This window comes from Triticum aestivum, chromosome 5B (genome assembly GCF_018294505.1).
Source record: "Triticum aestivum cultivar Chinese Spring chromosome 5B, IWGSC CS RefSeq v2.1, whole genome shotgun sequence".
Taxonomy (NCBI): domain Eukaryota; kingdom Viridiplantae; phylum Streptophyta; class Magnoliopsida; order Poales; family Poaceae; genus Triticum; species Triticum aestivum.
Window position 1 is genome coordinate 317586158 of NC_057807.1, and position 12684 is coordinate 317598841.

Below are 12684 nucleotides of genomic sequence, written 5' to 3' on the forward strand. Positions count from 1 at the left end.
ACTAGATAGTCAGATCCACACATACCAAGCATTTCAATAACATGCACACAATATGCTCGATATGTGCGAATACAACATGGCATCACAACATGACTCTACAACTCAAGTATTTTACTCAATAGGGTCCGAGGAGCGAGATATTACAATCATGGGACTCATGACCCAACATTCAGAGCACACAAGTCAAAGCACAAGCGGAAGCTTAACATGTCTGAGTACGGACATCTACAAATGAAAAAGGCTGAGAAGCCTGACTGTCTATCAGATCCTGTCGAGGGCACAAGATCATAGCTGAGGTAACAAGCTAAACGTCGAAGTCCACGTGGAACTACTAGCGAGACTGAAGTCTCTCTGCAAAAACATAAATTAAGCAACGTGAGTACAAATGTACCCAGCAAGACTTACATCAGATCTAACTACATATGCATCATTATCAACAAGGGGATGGTGGAGTTTAACTGCAGCAAGCCAGCTTTGACGCAGTGGCTATCCTGAACTACGACTGCAAGTAACTCTTTTGAGGCGGCGCACACGAGTCCACATATTCACCATATCAATACACCACTATGGATCCACTCCCGTCTCCCTACGAGAACGCCATCCATAGCACTCACGCTTATCTTGCGTATTTTAGAGTATCCACTTTCACTTGTCTATGAACTGTACAGGCAACCCAGAAGTCCTTTACCGCGGACACGGCTATTCGAATAGATAATGTTAACCCTGCAGGGGTGTACTTCTTCACACATGCTCTCGCCACTTACCGCCATGTACACGTCATGTATCTCGGCAACCTTCAAGCGGAAGCCTGGCGAGGGTGTCGGCCACGACCTGACTGTGCCTAGTCTGTGCCAAGCCCACCTCGACGGGTGGATCTACGCTTGGTACACCGTGCCACTGTGCCTAGTCTGTCCCAAGCCCACCTGTACCGGGTGCCACTTGGTAGACTACTAACACTACCTACAAACACCAGAAACTAGTTGCAACTCCTGGATAGAGATCGAGTTGATTAATAAGCCGAGAGGGGTCGAGTTACCGGAACCCAATGTGTGGTAGTAACTGTTCATGGATCACAAACACAGAACTCAGTTCCTGAGGACGGCTGCAATGAGACAACCCACCATGTACTCCTACATGGCCTCTCACCGCTACCTTTACCAAATCATGTTCACACACTTAGCTCACACACAGCAGGACATGTTTACACACCTCCGATTCATCCCCAATGAATCAGACCTGACACAACTCTAAGCAGTAGCAGGAATGACAAACAAGCATGAATGAGTAGGCACATCAGGGCTCAAACAACTCCTACTCATGCTAGTGGGTTTCATCTATTTACTGTGGCAATGATAGGTCATGCAGAGGAAAGGGTTCAACTACCGCATCATGTAACAGTTGAATCGTTGTTGTCCTAATGCAGTAAAATAGAGCAGGAGCGAGAAAGTGGGATTGTATCGGAATGAACAAGGGGTTTTTGCTTGCCTGGCACTTCTGAAGATAGTATAGCTCTTCATCGGTGTCATCGAACTCATCGTCGGAACCACGTCTATCGAGAGGGGACAAACACCGGCAAACAAGGAAGAGCACAATCAATGCAATGCACAATATGATGCATGATCATGACATGGCAACATGCTGTTGATTGAGCTAATGCAACTAACAACAAGTTAAATGGAGTTGGTTTGAACACTAGGTTCAAATTCAAACTCCATATGTGATTTCTTAAATGCCATTTAATTGAATTGTCCTAAACAGTAGTCATAAGTTGTTCTAACATGCATGAAAATGGAACAGATGGATAGATTGGATTTTTCTGATCATTTTTCATATATAAATTATTTCATTCTGAGTTACGGTTGAATTTATATGAATTTTTGAAGTTTTGGATATATTCTGGAATTTTCAGAATTAAATTAAATCCAAAAAAGAGTTACTGCCTCAGCACAACATCACCCTGATGTCATCAGGTCAACAGGGCGGGTTCAGGTCAAACCTGACCAGTGGGGTCCACTGGTCAGTGACTGGGGCTGATTAGTGTCGCTGACATGTGGACCCAGTCTACAGCCACGTCAGTAGGGTCAACTCTGACGCATGGGTCCCGCTGAGTTAATCTAAACTAAACAGGAAATAAAACCCGGGGTTAACTAGGGCGTGGATCCCATGTGTCAGTGAGCTACGGGTTTAGTTAGTGGCGTCATTAGCCACTAATGGCGGTGCCACGTCAGCTCGCCGGAGTGTCGCCGGCGACGACCAAAAACACGGCGGGGACGCACTGGGGTGGCTCGGGTTTCGCCTACAGGCCGCGGTTTGAGCCGCGGTTGGTCTCTACGGGTGGCTGGCGTTGCAGCGCGTCAGCTGGTGGCAGTAGCCGGGCCTGGGGTGGCCGGAGTCGATGGCCACGAGCTCAAAGGCAGCAGCCAGAGTTCGGTGGGGCACGGGCGGGGCACTGCGGCTTGTGGGCGAGCGAGCGAGGTAGGTGGGCGGCATCTCTAGCGTTCCAGGAACACAGTGGTGCAACTGGTCGGAGCTGAGGTGCTCAGGAGCGAGGACCTGATCGGCCATGGCAGACGGCGGCTCCGGTTACTCGCGGGGCAATGGCTACGGGACGAAAACGACGACGTGGTTAAGGGGGAAAGGACCGGGAACTCACGTTGAGGCTGAAGACAGGCTCAGCTGGCTCGGGGACGACCGGAAGGCGACGAATCCGTTGATGGAGTCCGGCGGCCGTGCTCGGGGAAGACGACTCGTGGCGGCGATGTGGGGCTCCCGCGGTGGCATGGCTCGGCGTGGAAGAAAGAGGGGGTCGAGGCGGAGCCTCTGGGCCAGTCAGAGAAGCGAGGGGGAGGCGGTGGCTGCAGCTACGGCGAACGGCGTCGGTGGCGACGGCAACGCTCGGGTGTGGGGAGGAGAGCGAGACAGAGAAGGGGGAAAGCACGGGGGAGAGTGAGAGAGGTCCAGGGGGGTGCGTGGCGTCTCCGTGGCATCGTCTAGGAGCACCAAGGAGGAGCCAGGCAGGCAGGGAGGGAGGAGGTGGCTGGCGCGGGGCGGCCACGCGCCTCCGTCCTTCTGGCGGGGAGGGAAGACGACAGGGAGGAGGCGGTGGTGGCCTGGGCCGGCCAGCTGCAGTGCTGGGCCGGTCGGTGGGCGCCAGGTAAGCTTCTGCCAGGTAAGTCCTTCTCTCTCTCTCTCTTTTATTTGTTTTAGTTTTCTATTTCTTCTGTAGCTTTAGGGCTTTATTTCAAATACCAGAACAAACCCAAAAATCAAGGAACTGCTCATGGATACTGTTTAGAATATTACCAACAGCAAACATTTTAGTTCATGATTATTTGGACATTTAAAATATTTTATAGCATTTAAATGCCCAAATGCAAATAGAGTATGATTCAATACAGAGCCCAAATATGTCATGAAAAAATGTGCATCACCTCTGGTTACTGTTTCCAGCATTTTCCAAGAATGATGAACATTTTTGGAAGCCATTTGGATTTCTGGAAATATTTTGGTTGAACCTAGTGAATTCCTTTAATGCTAGGGTTTAGGCAATCCCCATTTCAAGTTTCTTTCAAAGTTTAAACATGATGCACATATGAAGTTAGCCTAGTGCATTGCCAGAAGCTAGGGATGTGACAACTCACCCCTACTAAACAAGAATCTCGTCCCGAGATTCAAGCGTAGGGTAAGATGAAGGGGGATCGCAAACTAACATAATCTTCACGATCCAGGTGGCACTTCAAAGAACGTTGTTTCGATCACCATCATTGTCTTGAAGTCTTGCTCTGAGAACTCCTGCCAACATGACATGGTGACTCGTAGATATATCCCCTTAGGTGGCAAAAAGAATTACCTTTGATTCAAAAATCATCGAAACTCTTTATACCAGCCTAAGGCAATTAACCAACAATCGATTTGCGGGGTGCAAAGGAATGGCATACCCAGACTAGAATGGATGATGTGGATTACCTTGTTGAAAACAACACAAGGGATGATTTTAGTAACTGGGGAGAAGCTCAACAGTAGAGAGTGAGTCCACTTTTTGAAAAGTTATAGCATAATCGAGGAAACTGAGAGCAATCCAGTTAGTGCCGATGATAACACCTAGCGCTTGTGCGTGCTCTCAAGAACTTGAGCATTTCCACATTCATCAACGTTTTACCAATATCCGTGTCAAGGATCCTGGCAACACAACATACTACCATGATGAGTAGTGATGGACGATGCAGATGCAAAGGAAGATAACACTTTCTCAGATTTCACCATAGCGAGGCCAAGGAAGCAAAATTTGGATGATCGACCGAGAGACATTTAGCACTCCGCTTCTAATGTTCTCCTTGATGTGCTACTGTAACCCATTCATAGATATGGTTTGATATCTAGAACATCAAGTAAAAGGTCGGACTTCGGGAACACCAAAAATCATAAGGCACAACTAGGGGGTAAATCCTACGAAGTCCTTATGGGGTGTGGCCAACTTCTTCAAGCAAGATACTACAATAATAGGTCTTTCGGCTGGGTGTGCTGGCCACGACATTCACTTTACCAATTTATAAAGATACAAATATTATAGTTCTTGGGAAAACGTTCCAACCATCATATCTGCCTGAGATTCAGATCTGGTTGGTGTCAGGATATTCCAGACTCTTCAGGTCTAGGAAGGAAAATGGAAGTTTGCAACACAATTCGACGAGACGGCGTTGCGAGGTTCTCGGGGAATGAACTTTGATAGCAAGCTCCAAAACATGAGCTGGTTCTGCTACAAACATGTGAACATGTTGTCCAAGACAAGCATGACCACATAGTAGTCTTACAACAAAACACTACCGAGTTCAGATTGGGAACCATCATTGATGATATCGAAGTCTAGTGCATGTCCGTCTGGGCCCTTCAGGATTAGCGCATGAACTTATTTTCTTTGAACAAATCAATCAGTGGCTTGGTGTGCTAGGGAATACCGATGGAATGGAGGTAGCTAATCTCTCAAGCCATAGTATACTTCGCACGTGCATGACTGACTTGGGATGATTCCAGAGGAGGTAAAAAAACATGCTTTCTCGAATTCACGGCGGCAACTTGCATCAAATGCACATGAATTAGAGGAAGTCACTTCTTTCACCAAACATATGCTTCATGAACGGGACATGAAGAAAATGTTTACACAAGTTTCCAACACTAGCTTAATGTTCAACAAAATTAAGGAAAAGGTAAAGATGTTGTCGATGGGCTCAATAACAATTTATCCAGGTTTCCATGAAGATGGAATTCCATAATTATGTGAACAGGTGATAGCATTGGTCAGACCCAGAAGATATAATGGTGTATGCTCGAGGAATCAACCACGAGTAAGACAACATTACGAACATCGCTGGTTCTGATTTGATTTGAGGATAGCCCACACCCAAATCAAAGTTTTAACAAGATGATAGACCCAGCAATTGATCACGAGGACCAATCGATGAATATATCATCTTTCTTCAACACACACACACACAAAGAGATATCCTTTGGAAAGAACTAAGTCAGACAAGCTTTTATCTTCCAACTCTCCAAGTTGTTGTTTAGCTTAACCAACTAGCTCAGGGGTATCCAACACGGATTCTTGGAGAAAGGGTGGTTTCGAAAACCAACTTGGTCACGAGCTCAACATAGGAGTCAGGTGACAACCTGGTGATACTTCCGAGAAGATAATCGAAAAATCACGAACCACCGATATGCTATTAAGCTCGAGAACAATCTTGCTTTTCAGGCAAGACGAGATGATCAAATAGAGCAAGGGATTGGCATAGCCCAACTCATTGATCGAAAGGTGCACCGGAAATAAGGACTAGGTAGCACGATCTATCTTAGAATGATGATTCAAGAATGAATACGCTAAGAATGAAATTATTGTCCTTTAACTACCAAGCAATGGGGTTGCTAGCAGTATTGATTTCACACATCACGATTCACTTGTCGGCATTCCGGTTCAACAACACGGGGACCGAGAAATGAATAATGATGGCGAGAAGTATCACTGCACCAAGGAATTCATAAGATGATGTGTAATTCCTATGAACTTTCTTGACATAAAGAGGGTAATACTTCAGGGTAGAACAGAACAAAAACTGGATTAGTATTTGATCTGCGGAGTATGACTACTTTGACCCAATCCTAGATATGGATGAGGTACTGGAGTTCATTTCTCCTAGTCATTCTAGGATAGAATGGCTTGACGGAACACAAGAATAATAAGCATCAATGAACGATTGCACGCATACTCTTGACTATCAATTGGTAGACGAGGGTCGAAAGACAACTAAAGCGGGACAACTCAAAGGAACATACGGTTTCTGAGTAGTGGATGCATAGGTTAGTATGTCGAAACAAGTTCAACAAGTTTCTTCCGGATAACCCATGCAAAAAAGTAGAACTGGCAGAGTCGCAATATAGAATGGAGAACTCATCGAGGGCACTCCTGTTGTGATCTTTTGATCCAACAAACTTCTGCCATAAAGTGGTTCATAGTATTTGGAAGAAGGAAATACCACGAACTTCGAGGACTATTGCAAAGGTTGCTAATAACCTAAAGGAACGAGCAAAAACTATCAACATGAAGCAAGTAGGGTGAATCTCGGGTTCAAAACCCAGGAGTAGAATACCTACTACTAAGTGGCATCACGGGATGCTTTCGAGAATGATGGCCAGAATCATCACACTAGGAACACAAAGCATGGCTGGATTACTAGGTGATACTCTAGACACCTAGGGTCATAATAATAACTCCAACATATATGTCGAGGCAATAGAGTACCTCAACTCAGCAATTAGTGTGATTAACCTGGCCTAAAGAACATCGAAACCAGAGGAAAGGATTTTGCAAATGCATCAGACTATTAGAAACCTGGGATGACTCGGACAGCATAACGGCTGTAAATGCTCAAAAGATTTGAGACATGCTACAAAATGGTGGCATAACCACTCAGAAGCACAATATCAAGGTTTCGAGATCAACAGTTAACATACGGAAGTAGTAGGAACTGAACTAAGGCTTAAATCCAACAATTCTATAAGTCTACGGATTAGTAACACGTGATCCTGATAGAAAGAAGAGAAAGCCTAGTTTCTTAACCCCGTAGGAAAGATAAGATGACTCAGATCAGAAGGGCATAAGGTATAAGGAGTAAAAAGAGCCTTACGTTCCATCCCACAATCAATTCCCTTATATAACTAAAGAATTTCTAGACTCAACTTCGACCAGTTTGGCTTGGTAATCCTACAGGCAGTCAAGCTCTGATACCAAAGCTGTCAGGACCCCGATCCTAAGTCACACCGATCTAGCATGTAACACATCATATCACTTTGCGGCCTCACGCACGGTATTCCCACGGGTGCCACCTTACCTGGCCCGGGACCGTTTGCGCCTTTTGGCTCACGTATATGATAGTGCCGCTAGCATCCATATGACAAAGAACCCGGGCTGACATGGCTAGTCGTGAACCCAAAGTGGCACTAACTTACAGGGACAGGCATACATGACCCAACAACGAACGTGTCGGTCATCAGCGAGTGAATCCGGGCTGTAGCAACTGGGCTAGCAGGACTCCGGTAAACCGGGCTGTAGCAGGCTAACAGACTCCGATAGACACCGCGTGACATTTCCCCGAAGGGACAGACACAGGAACGAAGAAGGACACATGCCGGCCAGCCTAAGTGTTCCGGAGCAGTAGCAAGCTACCAAGGCTCAGTGGAAGCACTAGGAGACATTTCCCGGTAAGAGAGGCTACCAAGGATAAACAACTAGATAGTCAGATCCCACACATACCAAGCATTTCAATAACATACACACAATATGCTCGATATGTGCAAATACAACATGGCATCACAACATGACTCTACAACTCAAGTATTTTATTCAATAGGCTCCGAGGAGCGAGATATTACAATCATGGGTCTCATGACCCAACATTCAGAGCAACAAGTCAAAGCACAAGCGGAAGCTTAACATGTCTGAGTACAGACATCTACAAATGAAAAAGGCTGAGAAGCCTGACTGTCTATCAGATCCTGCCGAGGGCACAAGATCGTAGCTGAGGTAACAAGCTAAACGTCGAAGTCCATGTGGAACTACTAGCGAGACTGAAGTCTCTCTGCAAAAACATAAATTAAGCAACGTGAGTACAAATGTACCCAGCAAGACTTACATCAGATCTAACTACATATGCATCATTATCAACAAGGGGATGGTGGGGTTTAACTGCAGCAAGCCAGCTTTGACTCGGTGGCTATCCTGAACTACGACTGCAAGTAACTCTTTTGAGGTGGCGCACACGAGTCCACATATTCACCATATCAATACACCACTATGGATCCGCTCCCGTCTCCCTACGAGAACGCCATCCATAGCACTCACGCTTATCTTGCGTATTTTAGAGTATCCACTTTCACTTGTCTATGAACTGTACAGGCAACCCAGAAGTCCTTTACCGCGGACACGGCTATTCGAATAGATAATGTTAACCCTGTAAGGGTGTACTTCTTCACACACGCTCTCGCCACTTACCGCCATGTAGATGTCATGTATCTCGGCAACCTTCAAGCGGAAGCCTGGCGAGGGTGTCGGCCACGACCTGACTAACCACACAACTCTCTAGTCCAGGTTTATCGCCTATTCGGGTTCCATCCGCAAGGAGATCTAGCCGGGGTGTCGCTCACGGCCCCAAACGATGTGAGCAGGGTTCCCAAGCCCACCTCGACGGGTGGATCTATGCTTGGTAAACCGTGCCACTTTGCCTAGTCTGTCCCAAGCCCACCTGTATCGGGTGCCACTTGGTAGACTACTAACACTACCTACAAACACCAGAAACTAGTTGCAACTCCTGGACAGAGATCGAGTTGATTAATAAGCCGAGAGGGGTCGAGTTACCGGAACCCAATGTGTGGTAGTAACTGTTCATGGATCACAAACACAGAACTTAGTTCCTGAGGACGGCTGCAATGAGACAACCCACCATGTACTCCTACATGGCCTGTCACCGCTACCTTTACGAAATCGTGTTCACACACTTAGCTCACACACAGCAGGACATGTTTACACACCTCCGATTCATCCCCGATGAATCAGACCTGACTCAACTCTAAGCAGTAGCAGGCATGACAAACAAGCATGAATGAGTAGGCACATCAGGGCTCAAACAACTCCTACTCATGCTAGTGGGTTTCATCTATTTACTGTGGCAATGACAGGTCATGCAGAGGAAAGGGGTTCAACTACCGCAGCATGTAACAGTTGAATCATTGTTGTCCTAATGCAGTAAAATAGAGCAGGAGCGAGAAAGTGGGATTGTATCGGAATGAACAAGGGGGTTTTGCTTGCCTGGCACTTCCGAAGATAGTATAGCTCTTCATCGGTGTCATTGAACTCATCGTCGGAACCACGTCTATCGAGAGGGGACAAACACCGGCAAACAAGGAAGAGCACAATCAATGCAATACACAATATGATGCATGATCATGACATGGAAACATGCTGTTGATTGAACTAATGCAACTAACAACAAGTTAAATGGAGTTGGTTTGAACACTAGGTTCAAATTCAAACTCCATATGTGATTTCTTAAATGCCATTTAATTGAATTGTCCTAAACAGTAGTCATAAGTTGTTCTAACATGCATGAAAACGGTACAGATGGATAGATTGGATTTTTCTGATCATTTTTCATATATAAATTATTTCATTCTGAGTTACGGTTGAATTTATATGAATTTTTGAAGTTTTGGATATATTCTGGAATTTTCAGAATTAAATTAAATCCAGAAAAGAGTTACTGCGTGAGCACGACATCACCCTGACGTCATCAGGTCAACAGGGCGGGTTCAGGTCAAACCTGACCAGTGGGGTCCACTGGTCAGTGACTGGGCTGATTAGTGTCGCTGACATGTGGACCCAGTCTACAGCCACGTCAGCAGGGTCAACTCTGACGCGTGGGTCCCGCCGAGTTAATCTAAACTAAACAGGAAATAAAACCCGGGGTTAATTAGGGCGTGGGTCCCATGTGTCAGTGGGCTACGGGTTTAGTTAGTGGCGTCATTAGCCACTAATGGCGGTGCCACGTCAGCTCGCCGGAGTGTCGCCGGCGACGACCAAAAACGCGGTGGGGACGCACTGGGGTGGCTCGGGTTTCGCCTACAGGCCGCGGCTTGTGCCCCGGTTGGTCTCTACGGGTGGCTGGCGTTGTAGCGTGTCGGCCGGTGGCAGTAGCCGGGCCTGGGGTGGCCGGAGTCGACGGCCACGAGCTCAAAGGCGGCAGCCGAAGTTCGGTGGGGCACGGGCGGGGCACTGCGGCTTGCGGGCGAGTGAGCGAGGTAGGTGGGCGGCATCTCTGGCGTTCCAGGAACACTGTGGTGCAACTGGTCGGAGCTGAGGTGCTCAGGAGCGAGGACCTCATCGGCCATGGCGGACGGCGGCTCCGGTTACTCGCGGGGCAGTGGCTACGGGACGAAAACGACGACGTGGTTAAGGGGGAAAGGACCGGGAGCTCACGTTGAGGCCGAAGACAGGCTCAGCTGGCTCGGGGACGACCGGAAGGCGACGAATCCGTCGATGGAGTCCGGCGGCCGTGCTCGGGGAAGACGACTCGTGGCCGCGTTGTGGGGCTCCCGCGGTGGCGTGGCTCGGGGTGGAAGAAAGAGGGGGTCGAGGCGGAGCCTCTGGGCCGGTCAGAGAAGCGAGGGGGAGGCGGTGGCTGCAGCTACGGCGAACGGCGTCGGTGGCGACGGCAGCGCTCGGCTGTGGGGAGGAGAGCGAGACAGAGGAGGGGGAAAGCACAGGGGAGAGTGAGAGAGGTCCAGGGGGGTGCGTGGCGTCTCCGTGGCGTCGTCTAGGAGCACCGGGGAGGAGCCAGGCAGGCAGGGAGGGAGGAGGTGGCCGGCGCGGGGCGGCCACGCGCCTCCGTCCTTCTGGCGGGGAGGGAAGACGACAGGGAGGAGGCGGTGGTGGGCTGGGCCGGCCAGCTGCAGTGCTGGGCCGGTCGGTGGGCGCCAGGTAAGCTTCTGCCAGGTAAGTCCTTCTCTCTCTCTCTTTTATTTGTTTTAGTTTTCTATTTCTTCTGTAGCTTTAGGGCTTTATTTAAAATACCAAAACAAACCCAAAAATCAAGGAACTGCTCATGGATACTGTTTAGAATATTACCAACAGCAAACATTTTAGTTCATGATTATTTGGACATTTAAAATATTTTATAGCATTTAAATGCCCAAATGCAAATAGAGTATGATTTAATCAAGAGCCCAAATATGTCATGGAAAAATGTGCATCACCTCTGGTTACTGTTTCCAGCATTTTCCAAGATTGATGAACATTTTTGGAAGCCATTTGGATTTCTGGAAATATTTTGGTTGAACCTAGTGAATTCCTTTAATGGTAGGGTTTAGGCAATCCCCATTTCAAGTTTCGTTCAAAGTTTAAACATGATGCACATATGAAGTTAGCCTAGTGCTTTGCTAGAAGCTAGGGATGTGACAATTGAACCGCGTAACTTGACTTCCTTTGTAATGGAGGTTGCTAGGTCTGCTTCCGGCCACCCACCAACGTGCAGGTGTCCAATGGGCGATGGGCCCAGACCCCTGCGCGTATAGGATTTAGACCGGCGTGCTGACCTCTCTGTTGTGCCTAGGTGGGGCTGCGACGTGTTGATCTTCCGAGGCCGGGCATGACCTAGGAAGGTGTGTCCGGCCAAATGGGATCGAGTGTGTTGGGTTATGTGGTGCACCCCTGTAGGGAAGTTTATCTATTCGAATAGCCGTGTCCCTCGGTAAAAGGACGACCCAGAGTTGTACCTTGACCTTATGACAACTAGAACCATATACTTAATAAAACACACCCAGACAAGTTCCACAGACAACCCGGTGATCGCTTTTCCACAGGGCGACGAGGGGAGGATCGCCGGGTAGGATTATGCTATGCGATGCTACTTGGAGGACTTCAATCTACTCTCTTCTACATGCTGCAAGACGGAGGCTGTCAGAAGCATAGTCTTCGATAGGACTAGCTATCCCCCTCTTATTCTGGCATTCTGCAATTCAGTCCGTCGATATTGCCTCTTTACACATATACCCATGCATATGTAGTGTAGCTCCTTGCTTGCGAGTACTTAGGATGAGTACTCACGGTTGCTTTTCTCCCCCTTTTCCCCCTTCCCTTCTACCTGGTTGTCGCAACCAGATGCCGGAGCCCAGGATCTAGGAGCCACCATAGACGACGACTCTTACTACACTGGAGGTGCCTACTACTACGTGCAGGCCGCTGATGACGACCAGGAGTAGTTTAGGAGGATCCCAGGCAGGAGGCATGCGCCTCTTTCGATCTGTATCCCAGTTTGTGCTAGCCTTCTTAAGGAAAACTTGTTTAACTTATATCTGTACTCAGATATTGTTCCTTCCACTGACTCATCTTTGATCAAGCACTTGTATTCGAGCCCTCGAGGCCCCTCGCTTGTATTATGATGCTTGTATGACTTATTTTATTTTTAGAGTTGTGTTGTGATAGCTTCCCGTGAGTCCCTGATCTTGATCGTACACGTTTGCGTGCATGATTAGTGTACGATTGAATCAGGGGCGTCACAAGTTGGTATCAGAGTCGACTGCCTGTAGGAATCCCCCTTCCACACTCCTTGGCCGAAGTCGAGTCTAGTCACTACAAAACTTTTC